Source organism: Microtus oregoni, unplaced genomic scaffold (genome assembly GCF_018167655.1).
Source record: "Microtus oregoni isolate MIOR12 unplaced genomic scaffold, Mior012 000229F_ref0000137, whole genome shotgun sequence".
In the NCBI taxonomy this organism is placed as follows: domain Eukaryota; kingdom Metazoa; phylum Chordata; class Mammalia; order Rodentia; family Cricetidae; genus Microtus; species Microtus oregoni.
In genome coordinates this window covers 24,991-44,124 of record NW_024544896.1, presented here as the reverse complement: position 1 = coordinate 44,124, position 19,134 = coordinate 24,991, and the positions used below count along the sequence as shown (strand labels likewise).

The 19,134-nt window shown below is 47.0% G+C and overlaps 1 pseudogene; it reads right to left on the bottom strand.

Moving 5' to 3' along the window:
• Positions 1 to 487: 487 nt before the first annotated feature.
• Positions 488 to 1,251, bottom strand: LOC121445614 (annotated as a pseudogene).
• Between the last annotated feature and the right edge of the window lie 17,883 nt (positions 1,252 to 19,134).

Genomic DNA, 19,134 nt, shown 5'->3' with positions numbered 1-19,134 from the left:
TTGGTTTAATATGGCAACAACAAAAAACAAACCTAAGCACTACACACTAACAACATAATATAACCCAGGAAAGGGGGCATGCAGAGGCTACAGTCATAAGCTAAATCTTTACAGGGGACCACAGAACTGCCTATGACCCCATTGTGGCAGTGGTGGTACAAGCAAGTACTATATCTGGAGATGCCAATTCCCACCCCAGCAAAACCTTATTTTCATACAATAGTAAAAGGCATAGTCACTTAAGAGTATGCAGTCCTCACAACAAAGAGGTGGACCTGTTGTGTTTTGGTAGCTTCACTGACTTTTTTTTACAAGCTGCTGGTACTACAGCAACAACCAACAAACAAGGTCTCATAGCTCCTGGCTGATGCGGGCACCTTCAAGGGCATAGATGTGAATTTCCATCAGTCTCAGTCTTGGCTGCAGTTCCGTACCTCATTCCACAGGAGTAGGTAATGACAGCAGCTACCCACACCTGAGATTCCCTTTATCCTTGGAGGCTCTTATTTAGGACCCTGTTCCTGTGAACACACGTTGTCCTCCAGGTGTGGGGTAGAAAGATGCAGGCTGGCAGCAGGAAGAGGGCAATCACTTTCCCCTTCTCAGGTACCCAGGCTTGTCCAGTGTGGAACTGCAGCTGAACCCAGCCACTTGAGTCTGCAGGAAGGCTTCTCCCATGGACCACACACCACAGTTCCCCATAGGTCTCGGGTGTAGTAATGGACTGCAGGACCTCGTTCTTCCTAGCATTGGCTGCAATTCTGGCCCAAGACGCCAACACTGCCTCAGAGGCAGTTGTCGTCACAACGGTCTTGCTGACTTCTCCACAGAGGACAGGAGGTTCAGTAAGGGCAGGCATCTGCTCCTCAGGTACAGGGACCACTTCAAGAGGACCTATATCACCTGAAGACAAGGCTCTTGTTCCTCTTCCATCTCTGTCTTTACTCTTTTCCAACATGTCTTCACCCTGGCCTCTTTTGGTGTGTCAGGAATGTTCTCTAAATCAGCTGGCCTTTGCTTCTCAGCTTCACCTTCTTGTACCATGCCTGCAAAAACATCTCGGTGAATCAGGTTCACTGGGGGCAGATGATCTGGTAGAGGAGGAACTGGTACCTTCCTAGGAGTGGGTTTTGGAGTCTCAGCACCTCGTGCTTTCTCGTTTGATTTACAATCGTCCTCTTTTGGTATCTTTTTTGGTCTTTTCTGCATTGCAGGGGGCTTTGCAAAGGATGTGCTCAGTTGACTAGACATCTTGTGCTGTTCAACTGTTACATACACTGTATATGACTGCCATGGTGAATTCTCAAGGGGGCATCATTTGATGTCTGACTTATGAAACAGGGAAGCAATGGTTGGGGGAAATGAGGGAGCCAACAGGAAAAGCAGGCTTGTTGGCAACACAATTTTAATCATACTGCTAGGAGATTCCTTTTTTAAAAATTCTATCTTTCAGGACAGGGTTTCTCTGTGTAATGGCCCTGGCTGTCCTGAAACTCATTCTCTTCAGGCTGGCCTCAAATTCAGTGTTCCACCTGCTTCTGTCTCCAAGTGCTGGGATTAAAGGCGTGCACAACTTGTGAGTCCCCAGAGAGGCTATTTTAAGGAAAGAAAAATGTTCTAATTGCAATCTTAGCACTTGGGCAGCAAATGTAGGAGGATCACCATGAGCCTCAGGACAAGTTTAGCAGACAGAACAAAACCAAAAGCACAAGATGAGATACAAACAAAGCAATAGGAAGAAAGTGACAAAGGCAACAGAAAACTAGTTGACTTTTGTGGGGAAGAAGTCTGTATCTTTCTCCACTGGTAACTCTTACCCCAAAGGTTGCTTTCCCTCAGTCCTTGGTTCAAATTCCACTTCAATTCTTATACCTTACTCCCTCAGTCTCAGTTCAAGTGTTACTTTGTTGGAATCCCTTTCCAGCTAAATCAACCACATACTGCCTCATTTCTACCTGCCAATTTCAGCTTTCTATGAGGTTCTTTCTGTGAGCTGACACCATCTGATTTTGAACTCCACAAGAGTGAGGTCTCTTTCCCTTTCATTGCTGACACTCAATAATAAACATCCAACAATTTAATTATGGGAACAAAGAAACTACAGAAAAATAGCTAAATACAGAAAAACTAAAAGATAACAGACTAAGCACAGTCCTTGTCTTCACTTCATCTTCATATAACTTCACAAGCACTACTCTATTTTCAACCTGGAGGACAAAAAGCTAAAAGCTCACTAAAGTTTAGAGGTGATGATGGTTTGTGCATTTATCTCAGGCTCAGGGATATCCAGGCAGAAGCAGGTGCATCTCTCAGTTTCTGGGCAGCCAGGGCTACAGAAACCCCGTTTCAAAACAAAAAGAAGCTGGGCTATGGTGGCACATGCCTTTAATGCCAACACTCTGGAGGCAGAGGCACGTGGATCTCTTTGAGACCACCCTGGTCTACAGAGCAAGTTCCAGGACAGAGTCCAAAGCTAGAGAAACCAGGCCTTAAAAAAACAAAAAAGAGAAAAAAAAAGGCAGACCAATGTACTTCAAGACCCAGATATACCACTCTTGGGCATATACTCAAAGGATGCTCAGTCATACCATAAGGACACTTATACTTGCTCAACTATGTTCAAAGCAGCTTTATTTGTACTAGCCGGAACCTGGAAGCAACCTAGATGTCCCTCAACTGAGGAATGGATGAATAAGGTCTGGTACATTTACATAACGGAGTATAACTCAACTATTAAAAACAAGGACACCAGCCAGGCGGTGGTGGCGCACGCCTTTAATCCCAGCACTCGGGAGGCAGAGGCAGGAGGATCTCTGTGAGTTGGAGACCAGCCTGGTCTACAGAGCTAGTTCCAGGACAGGCTCCAAAGCCACAGAGAAACCTTGTCTTGAAAAACCAAAAACAAACAAACAAACAAACAAACAAGGACACCATCCCAAGTGAGGTAAGCCAGACTGAGAAAGATAAAATATCATATGTACTCAGTAGTGGTTACTAGCTATACAAATAAAAGATAACTATGCTACAATCCGCAGACCCAGAGAGACTAGATAACACAGAGGGTTCACAGGGAGATGCCCAGATCTCTTTGGGAAGGGAGATTAGAAGAGATTTCGTGAGTGAACTGAGGGCAGATGGGGACAGGAACATGAGTGATCATGGACAGAGGGGAAGAGTACTGAAAGAGACTCCTGGAAGCGGGAGCATTTCAGGGACAGGTAAAAACCTAGCACAAGGAAATCTCACAAGATGACCCCAGCTAAGACAGTCCTAGCAATAACACTGAACTGGCCATCTCCTGTGACCAGGCAAGGCTTCAAGTGGAGGGAGTGGGACACCAACCGAGCCACATAAACTTCGACGGACAGCCTGTGCATTTGCTGGGATAATGGTGGTCCCTAGAGACTGAGGGAATGACCAACTAATGACTAGTCTATCCTAAAATCCATGCCAGGAGAGTGAGTCCACCCAGACATTGCCTGAACACCAGGACCCACAGGCTGCATCACCCAGAGACCGAAAATAGAACCTGACACGGCTGGTGAGGAAAAAAAGTCAATGTATTCTGCTATACACATCGATTGGTGCCTAGCCCAGTTGTCATCGGAGAGGCTTCTTCTAGCAACTGTTGGAAACATATGCAGACCCACAACCAAACATTAGGAGTTCAGGAATCCTAGCCGGGTGGTCGTGGCACACGCTTTTAATCCCAGCACTCGGAAGCAGAGGCAGGCAGATTTCATTGACAAGGCCCAAGTGAGTTCCAGGAAAGACAGGACTGCTATACAGAGAAACTCTCCTTGTTTCCAGCATCCTCCATCTTCGAATTAGATTAAACCACCAAAAGAAAATTCTTCCATCTTCCTAATGACCTCTGGCCTCAGGCAGCTTTTAGAAATCTCCTACTTCCTGTTGCATCGCTGCCCCCTTCCATTCCCCCAACTCCTGACCCCGCCCCCAACTATTTGTGGTGCTAAAGTCTGACCTTGGCTGATAAATAAAATCAGTACTGTATTCTTTTTTAAAAAAATTATTAGTATTAGAATAATGTAGAACTTTAAGCTGAGGCCTCTCTGCAGTAATGCTCCCCCCTCCCCTGGGAACCAAGGACCTAACAACTACACATGCACAGACTGAAATGTTGGGAACTTTCCATCTCCCTGAGTCCTTTGTGAGTGTTCTCCAAATAGAGCTCTGTTCCTGAAATTGGGGCAAGATAACCCTTAAGATGTTGACTCAGTTCCTGGTGTTTTGACTCAGTCCCTAGGAAAGGGGCAAAGTAACCCTCAATTGTTCCCTCTTACCTCATCTGATCTGGCAACCGCTCTCCAGCCAATTATTGGTAATATCCCTTTGAATAAGCCTATCATAATAGTTAAAGAACAACCCCCAGACTTCCCCCTTGTTTCTGTGGCTTTTTGCTTTAAAAGTAGCCTGTGCCAGCTATTCAGGATCTTTTTGGCTTCTCAAATGCTGAAAGACCCTGTTGTGACAGAATTAATAAAAATCCTCATGCTTTTATATCAACTGCGGTGTGAGAGTGGTCTCTTGGGTCAACTCCTCCTCAGTAATTGTACTCCAGGGTCCAACAAGTCCCACACCTGAGATGCAGAGTGAATTCAAGACCAGCCTGGTCTACACAGTGAGTTCCAGGCCAAGCAGTGCGACACAGTAAGACCCTGTGTTGGGGGCCAGCCTTGACAAAAATACCCTCTTCCAGAGTGGAGAAGTGATGGTTTAGAAATATAGTAAAGAACGCGAAGACGCGAATGAAAATAATAAAAAGCAAAACATATAGGATAGTATCTGGAGGGAATTTCAGTGAGTACTGAAAAATTTTCCGTGTTTAATTTCCAACTGGCTAATATACCCCTGACCCCAAAGACTGTATTAACATACAAAAGTAAGACAAAAGACTGTATTAACATACAAATTCAAAGTCACAGCCTTACATTCATTGCTCATGCTGTAGACTCCTGCCTTAGACCAACCAAACACTCTATAGGCAAACCACTCCTTGGGGGAATCCCAAGTTATTTCCATAAAGGGAACTGGAGCTTAGTTGGATCCTTAGACTTTTTTTTTAGGCAGGAACCAACTACTTCCCTATTCAGGAGCCCAGGGTCTAGCAACTTGCCCACACCTGTTGACAATAGCCTTGAGAGAGCTGAACTCTGATTGACAACTAAGTGGGACCTTTGTTTGAGTTAGAAGTACAATAACCTAGAATGAACTAAAAACAAGTCCCAAACTCTCTGACCTTTGGCCTCTTTTGGCCTCCAGAACCCTATCTCAAAAAGAATTAAAAAGCAAAACAAACAAACAAAAACTGAGTTTGAACAGGTACATAGGTGGACAAGCTTTTTCTAGAATATGTGGGTTACTTAGTGAGATTTCCAGTGGCGGATGTGAGCTACCTCCTTATGAAAGACCCTATAGACCCCCTCCTCAAAACCCGCAGCTAGCATGCTCCCGGGGGAACGTCCTGTTTGCTTTAAAAAAAAAAAAAACTCTCCGGATCAGCAGCCAGCCTACTCCCATAAGAACATCCCATGTGCCTGAGAGAGCAGGAGATAGAGATAGGAAGACTGCAAGGCAAGATGTCAATAAGATAGGATATCAACAAAGCAGGTTAGCTATAACATAGGAACAGGATGACTGTTGCCAGGCATCCATGCTGAGAGAGGAAACCATTCATGCCCCCGCCTCATTCCGATAACCACGCTTTTGCTTCTGTAAACTTGCTTTTTGCTCTTCCCTATAAAAAGACCTCCCCCCAGTCTGCAGGCGCGCAAGTCCTTCGAAAGACTTGCTGCCCGCAGGTACCTGTGTTTACTCAATAAACCTCTTGCTAATTGCATCCTGTGGCCTGGTCTTGGAGTGTCCTGGTTCTGGGGTCTTCATCAGAGAGGAATCAGAGAGGAAAGGTCCTCTCTGAGGGTCTTTCACTTATGTGTTACTAGTCGGGGAGGCCCCAACACAAACTATGTCTTTCGACTTGGCTGCTTACCAGAACTAGAGCTTTCTGAGGATATGCATGTTGGCTGCAGGAAATAAAAAGTCAAGCTGGAACTAATCTGAAAACATCTTCCTTCTTGACTAGTTTGCTTAGGGGGGTGGGGGTTGTTGTTGTTATTGTTTGTTTTGTTTTTGGTTCTTTGAGACAGGGTCTACCTATGTAGCCCTGGCTGTCCTGGAAGTGTCTGTATAGACCAAGCTGATCTCAAACTCACAGGATCCTCTTGCCTCTGCCTCTGAGTGCTGAGATTGAAGGTGTGCCCTACTACCCCTGGGCTCTGGCTAGGTTTCCTTAATTTTTATCTTTTAGATTGTTATTGTTACATAGGTGTGTCTGTATATATGTGTGTGTACAAATATATATAAACCTGCTATTTTGTTGTTTGTATGTATAGATTTTCAAGGCTGACAATTCTGCATTGGGAGCGCATCCCTCGGGGAGGCTAATTCTTCTCCCAGGAGTCTTAGCTGCCTTTAGTCCTTTGTCTAGTGGTGGGACACTAACATGCCCATCAACATTAACATGCCCATCGACATTGCCGTTGATCTAGTCTTTTTCATGCAGCCGTTTCTAGGAGAGACTGTTTCACAGCAGACGCCGTAGTACTCTGGCTTGAGATATATACTCTAAATGCTCATTACAACGGACAGCAAACTACCCCGTAGTGTGAACATTGAGCCAGGTTCATCTCCCAGCACATAGATGCACCTCGGAGACCAGGGCAAACACAAATCATGAAACCAGCTACAAGAATTGTGAACACATGTTCACGCTAAACACCAAATCCCCTCCCCTCCCCCACACACCACCACGAACTTTTGAGAGGTACCAGGAGCTGCACCCGGAGCTCCCTACTTCAGCTGACCATCCCGCGAGGGGCGTTCTGGGAACTGCAACATTTCTTCCCCCACCCCCACACCCGCCTAACTTCTAGAGACCACCACGAAAGGCAAAGGCGTGCTGGGAAGACGGGTTTTCGAAAGTGGTCAGCCTCACTCTGCGGTGCTGGGAGGAAGGGCTGCATGCTGGTTGCCTCGGCAACTGCTCACGTGGGCAACGGGCGTGAGCGGATCGGTTAGGGACAGTAAACTAGAGACCACAGTCTCTAGCGGCCATTGCTTCTCCGGTTGGGAAGGTTGCTTAGGGAAAAGAGGGAATAGAGGGAGGGAAGGAAGCTGGTCGATTGCGGAAGGCTGGGGATGAAGGATTCCAGCTGAGCCTGCACCTCCGGTCTTTCCAGGGATCCTGGTCTCGGGCTGGGTCCTTTGCAAGATCGTTGGAAATGGAAAAAGGGTTTAGGGAAAGCATTGGCAAATCTTAAATGGTGTTTAGCCTCCTCCCCCAGAGCAGTAAACAGTATTTTTTGGCAGCCCAGTGTTTTTTTTTATGTGCGTAATGGAATCGGGAAAGAACAGAAAGGGGGTTAAAGAAGAAAATAGGCAAAAAAAAAAAAAAAAAAAAGTGGAATTTACCCCTAGGAAGGAGGGTGAAAATGGCTAGATGCCAATGGGATATAGAAAGACACCATTGAAAGCCCAGTCTAGAACGACACACGGGGCTTTTGAATTGTACCCTCGGTTCTACCGGAAGCCCTCGATCCCACTATGGAGCTTGACAGCCCCTGCCCGCGGTGTTCATGCTTTGTACATCTTTTATCATGGCACCTTGGTGAGCCAGCCATGCAGTTAGGTGAATGTGTCTCGCTGGGAACACCCTAACAGAAGCCACCGAGCTCCTCGAGTTTTCTAAGGTTGCTTTGTCACCCGCCAAATAATCATTGTTATTCCCTTCGGTGTTTCAGAAACCCACTGACATACTGAGAGCGGTTTAGTCTCTGATTTGGGGGACAGTTCCCACTCCCAGGGTCTGAGAACCACTGTGAAGAGAAGCGGCTTGAAGGCAGCTTGTAGTCACAAGCTGCTACCATGTTCTCCTCCTCCATTTGCCAAGAGGGATTCAACAGCCTGGGGGGGGGGGGGGGGGCGGGGTGCCGGTCTCTATACCTGTACTTGCCAAAGTGCCCTTAATCCGTGCTCCTAGATTTGAACCAAGGCTCTGTCATTTACTAGTTGCGTAATCTTGGGCAAGTCATTTCAGCTCTTTCCTGCTTGTACAGAGCCAAGACAAATGTCTTAGGAACCAAGACATTTCTGGTTCTTCTCAGGGGGTGACAGCTGATGTTGGGGACAAGGAAGGATACCGCGGATCTGAGAGTTATTTTTCTTTTGGCCACCAATTTAGAAGGGCCTTAAAGAGCACATCATGTCATGTCATGCTTGGTCACCTTCCTGTCATACTGTCACCTGAGCACTGGTCTCCGTTTCCTCGTGTATGCCTGGAGGATAATGATTCATAAGAACCAGGATGCTTCGGGAAAGTTACATCATTTTCACAATTGAAATGTAGATAAGTAGATATTCTCGTAGAAAGCAGCACACAGTGAGTGTGGTGTTGGGACCCAGCCTTCAATGTTGAGGGCTGAGTGAAGAATCTTGCGTGTGGGAGTCTTGCGCAAAAATGAGGCTGAAGAGAAGAGAAAAATCAGAGCGCTCAACATCTGTAACAATTTTTTTTTCTTCACACCTGCTCAACAGGTTAATTTGTATGCTAACGACACACTGATTAAAAACCTACAAGCAATCCCTATAGGTGTTGGGCCTGTGTTAGGTTTTTGTCCTTGACAAATCGGCAGGCACTGGGGGGGGAGGGGGGGGGGTCATGCCCTGAGCTCTTGGTTGAATCATCTTTTGCTGGACATAATATTTGAGTAAGATGGTGTCACTGCTGTTTGTATGGCTTGTGAACTCTCGCAGGGGCAAGTTCTCACATTTGTGAGTGTTGTCCTAAAAAATGTGGTTAAGGCATTCCATTCCCACTTACCCCCCAAAGCTGATTCAAACTGGGCTCCCTGGTCTTGGTGTAACCCGAAATAAACTTGATGCCCTGTCTGCTCTTGATCACCAGGGAGGCTTTCATGATCCAGGTGTAATGGAGACAAGATAGCATTTTGGGATTTGGCTAACTTGCACACTAGAACAGCTGCAAGCATTGTTACACCGTTGACAGAGGTCTGTCATCTAGTGAATGAAAACGGGTTTGCTCCAGTAGCCATTTATAGGTGTGGCAATGCCAGAAAATGGAGCCGCATAGCTTCCGCTTGTGTCTGTTAGCCCACGGGAGGAGGACTCATCCTTTGATGCTGTCGTTTCAATGAGATCATCCCAAGCAGCCTCGCTTTGCTGCTCTATCGATAAAAGCAAAGGATGGTCAGAAAGATTCTCTAATTTATAATCTTTATCACAAAAAGTTATTCCTGCATGACCAAGTCGTAGAGTGGAGGAAATGTCTTCGGGCAGTGGAGGAAGAAAAACCAGGCACTTAACTGCTATTGTGCCTTGCTAATAATTGATGAATCATTTGGGGGCAGCCTATAGGTGGAGCTGATGTAGAGCGGTCCCTGCTTTGTCCCATGGAGCCAAGAGCAGGGCAGGTAATTTGAGAGATCCTTTTCTTCGTCCAACAATTTTTAAATAAAGGCTTAGAAATCACATATTTTAAAAAAAGCTGAAACATTCCAGGGAGGAAAAAAAATCAGACATTTCTATAATATGCCAGACACATTTTGGATATCTCTTTATGATGTTCTTCTTTGGGGGGGGGGCATATAGACGATTTGATAACTCTTAGCAGTGTCAGTGATTTCGTAGTATTTCCTGCAGTGAACAGAGAGAAAATTCTGGCTTTTTTTCCTTGACAGTAGGTATATCCTTGTAGCTACTTGTGCAAGTAGGTAACTCCAGTAATTTAATAGGAACGATGACCACAAAGTACACAGCTGCCCTGCTGTGTCACCTTCAATACTGTCACGTCCCGTGGGTGCCTGGAGGATTGTGATCTGTAAGAAGTAAGAGGACAGAGGACTTCAAAGGACATAGATGCTCCACTAAGGCCACACAAAATGTTCCCTCCAATTTACCTTCCCCCACAGCCACTCGTAACAGGATGGGGGGTGAGTGACAGAGAGTGTGCAATGGACAAACATCAGGCTAACAATGACCTGTCAAAACACACCTGTAATTGTTCCCAAGGACACAGCAAGAGCATTGCTAGGGCTCCTCCCTCCCAAGGCAAATGGGGCCCGGAAGTTAAGCTCTAGTCACTGTGGCTCAGGAGATCAACCTTTCTTGTATCAGTGTGGGACTTCACAGTCCATAAGCCTCTAAACAGTGTGAGACTGGCTTACTGTTCATTCTGGCTAACACACTGTTTACACACAAACGGCTCATCCTGCTCCGCCCAACCTCACTGGCACCTGTACACACATCCCTGACAGGAACATGGCTATTCTGACAAACCTGTCCCACCCTCTCTTGAACATATAGAACTGGTCAACTGAACTTGGGACCACAGATCCTTGGAAGAGTGACAGATGGAAGCCAGAAATGCCTTGGAGCACCCCATGCAAGCTGCTACGGTTCCATGTCTTAAAGCGTGGCTTTGTATAGGACTGTTTCAAAGAGCTGCTGAAGATTCTCTGCAAAAAGGATGTCATCAGGAAGGGAGAGCTTGAGAGTAAAAGAGTGGAGAGGAAAGAGAAGCAGGAGGAAGGCACTTTAACTCCTGCTTGGTCTGTGGTTCTCTGCGGGCCTTGTCCCTGATACTATGTCCCTTCCCTTGCTATGAGAGGCCTTCTATTCATGAATGGGCCTCAATTTCACCTTTAAAAGTGGGGCTGCCTATTCCTTCCTCACAAAGTCATTGTGAGGGTAGATTGACGTGAGGTCTAACAAGTCTGGGGGCAGTGCTAGGAAATTAGGAAAGGCCATTCGAGTGGGGGAATTCCTCATGATTCTGTTGGTCAAAGCATAGCTGGGCGTAGACCTTGCCTGTTTGGGGCTTGTGGTCTTGTCTTAGTCATTACTCGCTTCTGACCCTTAAATGGAGGATCCTGGTCCATGCAGCCTCACGTGTCTATAGAGACCAGCTTAGGAGTCAGATGCCCTGAGCTCAGTCATCAGGTGCCTAGAAGGGTAATGGGCAGCTTTTTCTGAGGACCACTGGGCAAAGAACCAGCAGAAGCAGGACCCAGATGTCACCCCAGCAAAGACCGTCAAAAAGCTGACAGGGAAGTTGGCGGGGATGAGAAAGAGAGAATCCTACTCCGCAGAGAACTTCAGGTCTCTAAACTGGGGACCAATAACGCTTAACCTGCGTCCTGTCGCACTAGCTGCTTGGGCCACAGGCTCACAAAGAGCTGGATGAGGGGAGACCTGGGCAGGGCTGGTGACAGCTGGTACTGGCTTTTGCGTCCCCCTTCTTGCTTTCCACGGTCTTCACTATCAGAACATGTTCTTCCAGAATGGGCAGGCAGTAGGCACTTGAAAATGGTTTCCTGATGATAGTTTAGGGTTTGTATCCAGAAGAGAAAATGGGTATCAGGGAGTCCTGGTTCAGGTCTGCCAGAAATCAGGAGAGCTGAACCCCCAGCTGAGCGCAGCACTTGGGGATGATGGCAGGGGTGGGGGGGGGGGGGCTTCACAAGTTGGCCGCCTTGCTCTGCTTCAGCCCAGTGTGGAGAAGGTACCATGTGGGCTGTCTGTTAAGACAGGACCCAGAAGCGCTAAAGGACCCGGAAGCGCGAAACTGACACTACCCACTTCTTGAAAACTCAAGCGTCATTCATATTGGTGTTACTCACTGAGCAGAGTTGGGTCGGTGTAGGGATTGAAAAGTTTTCTGGGCAGTCTCAACTCTTCCCCACAGAGCAGAGGCTGCCCCATAAGGCTCCTGCTTAGGGATTCCTAAACAGTTAAGATTCTTCCCACCTGGGCCTTGGAATAGGTTAGAAGCCCATGTTATTTGTAAGAGCACATTGAACCAAATCTCCCCTTGTTTGATGCCCCTAAATTAGGTCCAATCTCAAAGTCTAAATAATTTGGCTCAGAGTTCTACAAAGACGTGAAATTGTAATAATTACCACAATACAATAAAAACAGTTAGCATAGAAGTGTCCTCCCTCTCTCATAAATTTCCCAGGCTGAAATTCAGGTCCAAAAAATAAAAAACAAAAAGACAAATGTCATTCCTTTATAGGTTAAAGCCCAAAGAAATGAAAAATGAAAGTATTTTATTGGCAAAATATTAATTGTACAAAGTAATGGGTTTTGTTGTGACATTTTCATACATGTGTCTAATGTACTTGTTTGTCATATTTGTGCTTTCTTACCTCACAAATTGGTTACCTTCTGCTTCCCAATACCTTACCCTTCGCTGTCATGTCCCTTTCTTAAAACCTAGACTCCACATAGGAAGCAAAAGTTTTAAGGTGGAAGCCCAGGGGTCTGTTAAAGAGCAGGGGACCACTTCCTCACTGGCCACTGACCAGTGGAAAGGTTATTAGGTTACTCCTGCAGTGTGGGGTCCTTCTGCCCACGGTGCTCTCCAGAGACAATCTACAACAGTTCCTAGGATGATCCTGGAACTCCTCCCACTCAGCACACAGAAAACCCTCCATCTCTAGCTGCTGGACTTCTCCGGAAACCCATCCCCAGACACCTTTTTCTGAGGTGCCAAGACCTCTCAGCAGGAATGCTCTGGTCTTTGAGCTGGAGGAAAGTTGATAAGGAAGAGAGACGGGACCTCACTGAGCAGCTTCTCCTCCAAGTGCTCTGTACCCTTGCTGTGTTCCTGGGGCTGCCCTGGAGATAGCTGGATCAACTGTCACCAAAATATTTGAAATCTCATATTTCCATCCCCACCCATCTGCATACCTGTCAGGTTTCTTCAACCCTGAGAGAAATTCTCCTCCAGCCTAGAAGGCTCAGCACGGCTCTGGACCCTGGCTGTCGTCCACTTGGAATGGTCCTGGTCTTTTGAGATTGCTGTTGGTGCAACACAGTTCTCACTGTCTAAGGAAATCTCTCCCCCTATGCTTCCTCAGACTGCCTAGGCGTGAGCAGCACCTCGCGAATGACTCAGCTGCTGTTCAGCGTTAGTGGTCGCTCCTGGCAGAAAGCCGGAAAGCCTCAACCCCTTTCCCACAGGGCAGACCATCACTGGTGATCTCAATGTTTTCCCTGTTCTCACTTGCTCCTTGCTTGCTAACCCAAGCGCATGCCCTTTTATGGCATATTCCTCTAGATTTTGTCTCTTGGGGTCTCCCATGGTGACAGACGGCAAAACCAATCAATCCTGCTTGGTCTCAGATTCTGGTCTTCCTCCAGGAGGTAGCAGCCATTGGTCATCCAGGGTCCAGGGTCAGCTCCTCTCTCCTCAATGAGTCTGCTGTCCTCCCAAGTTCTCTTTGCAGGGCCTGCCTCAAGACATAGCCCATACATTTAAAAAAAAAAGCTATGACCTTAGGGTCTCAAGCAATCTACTGCTGCTCTAACACATCCCAAATCTTCTGAAGGGTTAATGATGCCCTTCCGTCCTTGAGTCTCCAGGTCAGTTGTAGAATGACTTCCGGTTCTCACTGGGTCCCTGGCTGCCAAGTCGACTGGTCGCCAGCTCAAGGGTGTTCTGGCACACCTCTGTCAGCTTCTGCTTCTCCTCCTGTCTCTCACATGGGCTCTGGGCTCATCCATCCTTGTCCAGTCTTTTAACCCCTTCACCTCTGGCCTGCCTGCCTCCTGAGCCCTCATCTCTAAAGCTCTTCCTCCGCCCTCACTGCCTCACTTCCCATACGAAGGCTGCAGCACATTTTCTCCTTGGCCTCGCAAGTGAGAGAGCATTCACCAGAGATGGCTGCTCCATACGAGCAAATTGTTCATATGGCCTCTCTGCAAACTCAGGATCTGCATTGATAGCATTAAGTTATTTTCCTACCTCAAGCCAAGAAAATAGCATATTCTCTGAAGAGTCCTGATTTCTTTTAATGACGTGGTTCACTGATGGACAAAGCCCCGACTTTCGTGGCTCGAGTCAAAATTGAGGGAACTCACAAGTCCCTGAACAGGGGACCAATTCAGAAGGTCTAAAGAATCTGGAGGGACCCGGTTCCAGCAGGAACTTTGGGGAATGTTGCAGGGAAGCTCCTCAGCGTGCTTCAGACTCTTTGCCCTTGAAAGTCTGCCCTGACAGCAGACTTGCCTGAGAACAGGGCCAGCAAACCTCGCTGGAAAGGGGGCTCCACCTGCATCGGGCCCTGAACCTTTGTTGGCCTCTACTGTGCTGCTGTGGGGGGGGGGGGAGCTTAATCTCCTGTGTTTGCCTGACCTTGCAGCCCAGGCTTGCTGACAACTGACCTACCAAAGCTCTAAGCTACCAATGTCACATTCCCGAAGGACCCTGCTTGTAGGAAGAGGGTGGAGCATCCATCCACACAAGGGCTCTAGTTAAAAGCCAACCAGCACACAACCCCAGAAGTACTGTGGGAAACTGGCAAGCACAGAGCCTATTGGGCTCCCATGAAGCCCATTTTGCATACACAAGCACCCCCAAAACCCTAAGTTTTCCCCAAGGATTTCTCTGCTGGACTTAGAGTCAGTGAACAAGATGTTAGGTTTGAAGGGGCTTAAAATATCCCTTTTGTCCAGTTACAGTCTTGGGCCTCATCCACAGTTCTAACGGCACATGCCAGAATGCAGGTACCACAAAGCAGGCTGTTGGCTTCCCTTTTCCAAGGCAGATGTAAACAAGTGACTGTTCGCCTCAGACGGCACCAGTGACAGACTAAAGTCATGATTCACCGAAGTGCAACTCGGTGAATGAGAACAGAGGTGAAAGGTAATTTACAGGGTGGTGAGTGACCCCCAAACAGCTACGACGTTCCTTCAGAATTCCGCCCCATGATGGATGAAGAATTTATGGGAGCTGTGTCCCCCTTAAGGTTAACCCAATTTGTAGGTACTCTAGCGTGGCCCACTGTCACTTAATCTAGGGCAGAGCAGGAGCAAGAATTGTTGCAATCCCGGGTAAGGGTTCTATGACCCTCCCCTCCTTCCTCCTCCTAGGGAGTTCTGGGTAGCTCCATTACCATTATCGTAATAATGGTAATGGCTCTGGCGGTAGTCTGCTCAATTTGTTGACACGGATAGCAGAGTCAAGGTAAATTCTACTCCAAGACAGCAACGTTATACCTAGAGAGGAAAAGACAGACAATGGCCTGTGCCCAGCAGGGTCGGACTGGGTAGTTCAGGGAGGGGTACAGAAAGGGACTCTTTGTTATTGCTGTAATAAAGTATCCTAACAACAAAACCAAAACTCAAGGAAGAGAGGATTTCTTTTGGTTCACAGTCTATCATGGGGGGGGGGGGGGGGAGTCCTGCCAGCAGGTGCTTCAGGCAGCTTGGTCAAATTGTATCCACAGTCAGGAAGCAAAGAATGATGAATGTCTGTACTGGCTTGCTTCTCTACTGTCCAGGACCTAATTTCACTATTAGGATGGCTCTTCCTGCCTCAACCTAATCAAAAGAGTCCTTCATAGGCTTGCCCACAGGCTAACACATCAAAACAATTCCTCGAAGATGTTCCTAGATGCTCACCTCCTACATTATTCCAGAGCCTGCCAAACTGGCAGTCAACACTAGTCACGGCAGGGACTTTGGCTGTGCGTGTGTGTGTGGGGGGGGGTGTCTTCAGGGATAACAGCACCTTAGAGACAAAGATGAGGACAGTAGTCCCTCCCAGTCCCTCAGGAACTGCGGTAGTGGAAGCTCAGGGAGCCTGAGGATGGCACAGGGAGATGGGCCAGAAACCAGAAAGTCCTAGGGCTGTGAAAGTGCTGGGCAGTCCTTCTGCATGGTACAATAGCCAAGGAACTACCTTTACCTTGGCACCTATGTCATGAAATATGGCATATAAAAAATACAGTTCAACAAATACAGAACAGGTATTCATAAGAACAGTGAAGGGAAAAAAATAGCATATAGGCTGGGCTTGGCACGCACATTTATTCTCAGCACTAGGGAGTAAGAGAGATCTCTGAGCTTGAGGACAGCCAGGGCTACATACATAGTGAGACCCTGTCACAGACACACCACACATACACACACACACACACACACACACACACACATATGGGAATAGGTAACACCACCATATGATTGTTTAGGTGGCCAGTTCCATCACACACCCCCTCATCAGTGGTCCACTGGCCTCTTACGACAGGTATCCTATTCAGTTGGTACATAGAGAATGAAGCTAACACAGACTTGCCCTTTCCAGTGAGCTTAGGAGAAAAAGCCTGTGGCTGACTGGGGTGTGTTATGGCCCTGAGGTGGGATGGAGAGTATCAGGAAAGACAATGCTTGGAGCAGATTCTCATGAGGCAAGATGGCTCAGAGAGCTGAGAGGATTAGCTGCTGTGTGCATGACAGGGACCCGAAGGAAAGGGGGAGTATTCTGAGAAATCCTGTGAACAAAGAACATCTCCCTATTTTCACAGGTTTGGAGGGACCTGCAGTAGGTTCCACACCATGTGATTTAGTCTGGCTTAACCTACACGCCAAGGAATGAGGTGCTTGGGAGTCCCACAAAAAAGTTACTCTTGGAGCTGGGGAAGCAGCTGGGCTTGTTTCTCCCCACTCCTCGCCTCCCCAGGCCTGAGTGTGACGCTAACAATGTTCACAGCAGAGGCCTATCAGCTGCCCAGGAGGAGTCTGATTCCTGAGGGGCAGCTAGAGGGGCTGAGATCTGACATCCATGTGGAGTACCCTTTCCTAGCTCCCCCTAGCTTTCTTGCTTTCCCCCCTGCACACAGACCTCTACACAGCATAGCTTGGGGTTGCCTGCTTTTGAACTTTGAATGAATGGGATTATGTTGCCTGTATATGTTTTTTTTTATCATATTTTGTCTGCGTCACAACATCCATAGTCAGGTCACCCAAGTGCCTGCATCTTGTTCATCTCACTGCTGTGCACAAGTTCATGAATGAATGCACCACAATCTGTCCAGTATCCTTCCTGGTAGATACCTAGGTTCTTTCCAGAAACCAATTCCTCTAGTGTTTATATACCTACAAGTGGGCATTCCTTATGACCAACAAACACGCTGGCAGCTTGTAGAGGATCTTTTGATGGTTTTCTTTCAGGTCCCTAATTTTTAATGCGGCTGTGTCCTTTGCCCATCTCTATATGGTTGTTGCATTAGGTTTCTGTAACAGACAAAAATACCTGAAATAGGAACATAAGGGAAGAGGCTTTGATGGCACAGCTCCTGAAGTTTCCATGCCACCCATGGTCCCGCACAGTTCCAGAGGGTTCAGATGCTTTGGTTTGTGGCATTGGGATGATGAGTCTGTGACAGAGCAAACTGGTCCACTTCTTGGTGACTGGGAAGCAGAAAGGAAGGAGCAGGGGGTCCCAAGGGGTCAAGAGCATATCCCTCAGGTCATCCACAAGACCATAAGTCCCAAAAGGTCTACCATTTCCCCACCACCACAGACAACCAAGCCTTCAACAGGGAGGACATTTAAGATCCAAATCATAACAATTTTCTGCCCCGCCTGCGGGTAAGTCAACGGAGACTCTAGAGGGCAAGTGGGAATGGGATGGGACAAGAGTCACAAGAGATGTAGACACGACAGTATTCTGATCAAGTCCTGTTTATTCGAGGGAATAATGCAGGTAAATACAGGGTAAGGAAACGAAGAACTTCTCCTTGTATATATGGGTAACTAGGCAACTTACTAGGTAACAAGTTCTTCGTGTGTATATGGGTAACTAAACAACTTCCTAAGCCACCTAACCATGGTCTAATGGTCAGGCAGAATGCAGCAAAGTCAGAATGTTCAGAACACAGAAACAATGGAGCAATAACTCCTTGCAGAGGTAGTATTTGACAGATCAGAACAGCAGGAGAAGCCAAGCGCAACAGGGTGGGTGAACTGATCCAGGGAACAGTACGTCTCCCACAATTGTCTATTTGCAATTTGTTGTTTATGTATTCTTGATGAGGCCTCCAGTCACTCATGAATTGCAAAGGCCAGCAGGCCTTCTTATTCTAATTCTGCAGTTAGTTTTCTCAGCAATATAGTCGTCTTCCTATATCTCATCTAATAAGCCATCAAGATGCTATTCTCTTGACTGACCTTTTAAGTCTCGGTATGGGCTCTTTTTGGTTTTCGAGACAGAGTTTCTCTATGTAAGAGTCCTGGCTGTCCTGGAACTCGCTCAGTAGACCAGGCTGGCCTCGAACTCACAGAGATCCGCCTGCCTCTGCCCCCCAGTGCTGGGATTAAAGGTGTGCGCCACTACTATCAGGCCCTATATGGTTGATAGAAAGTTGATTTATTTTTTGTAGATAAGGGGTTCAATTTCTCTCCCCTTGTAGCAAGTGCCCAGGCCTCCTAGTTGAATAATGCTTCCTTTCATAGTTTCTGAAATGATTTGGGAGGAGGGACACACACACGGTGTGCGTGTTGGCTCTTCTTACACTCTCCGTGGGTTTTAGTGCCGCCTGCTCGCCTATTGAGTCAAGAGGCATATTTAATCCTCCTTGCACCGACCTCATTATTTCCTGGGTACCAATCCCACATTTTATTTGGGTTATGGAGCTTTATAACCTGCCTTAACACTGAGAACACAAGTCCTCTTACCTTGTTCTCTTTCAGGAACAATTTGGCTCTTCTTGGTCGTTTGGAATCTCATAAATGTTAGAATCAGGTTGTCAATCTACGGGTTTTTTTCAAAAGCAAAAAAACAGATTTGGTTTAATATGGCAACAACAAAAAACAAACCTAAGCACTACACACTAACAACATAATATAACCCAGGAAAGGGGGCATGCAGAGGCTACAGTCATAAGCTAAATCTTTACAGGGGACCACAGAACTGCCTATGACCCCATTGTGGCAGTGGCGGTACAAGCAAGTACTATATCTGGAGATGCCAATTCCCACCCCAGCAAAACCTTATTTTCATACAATAGTAAAAGGCATAGTCACTTAAGAGTATGCAGTCCTCACAACGAAGAGGTGGACCTGTTGTGTTTTGGTAGCTTCACTGACTTTTTTTTACAAGCTGCTGGTACTACAGCAACAACCAACAAACAAGGTCTCATAGCTCCTGGCTGATGCGGGCACCTTCAAGGGCATAGATGTGAATTTCCATCAGTCTCAGTCTTGGCTGCAGTTCCGTACCTCATTCCACAGGAGTAGGTAATGACAGCAGCT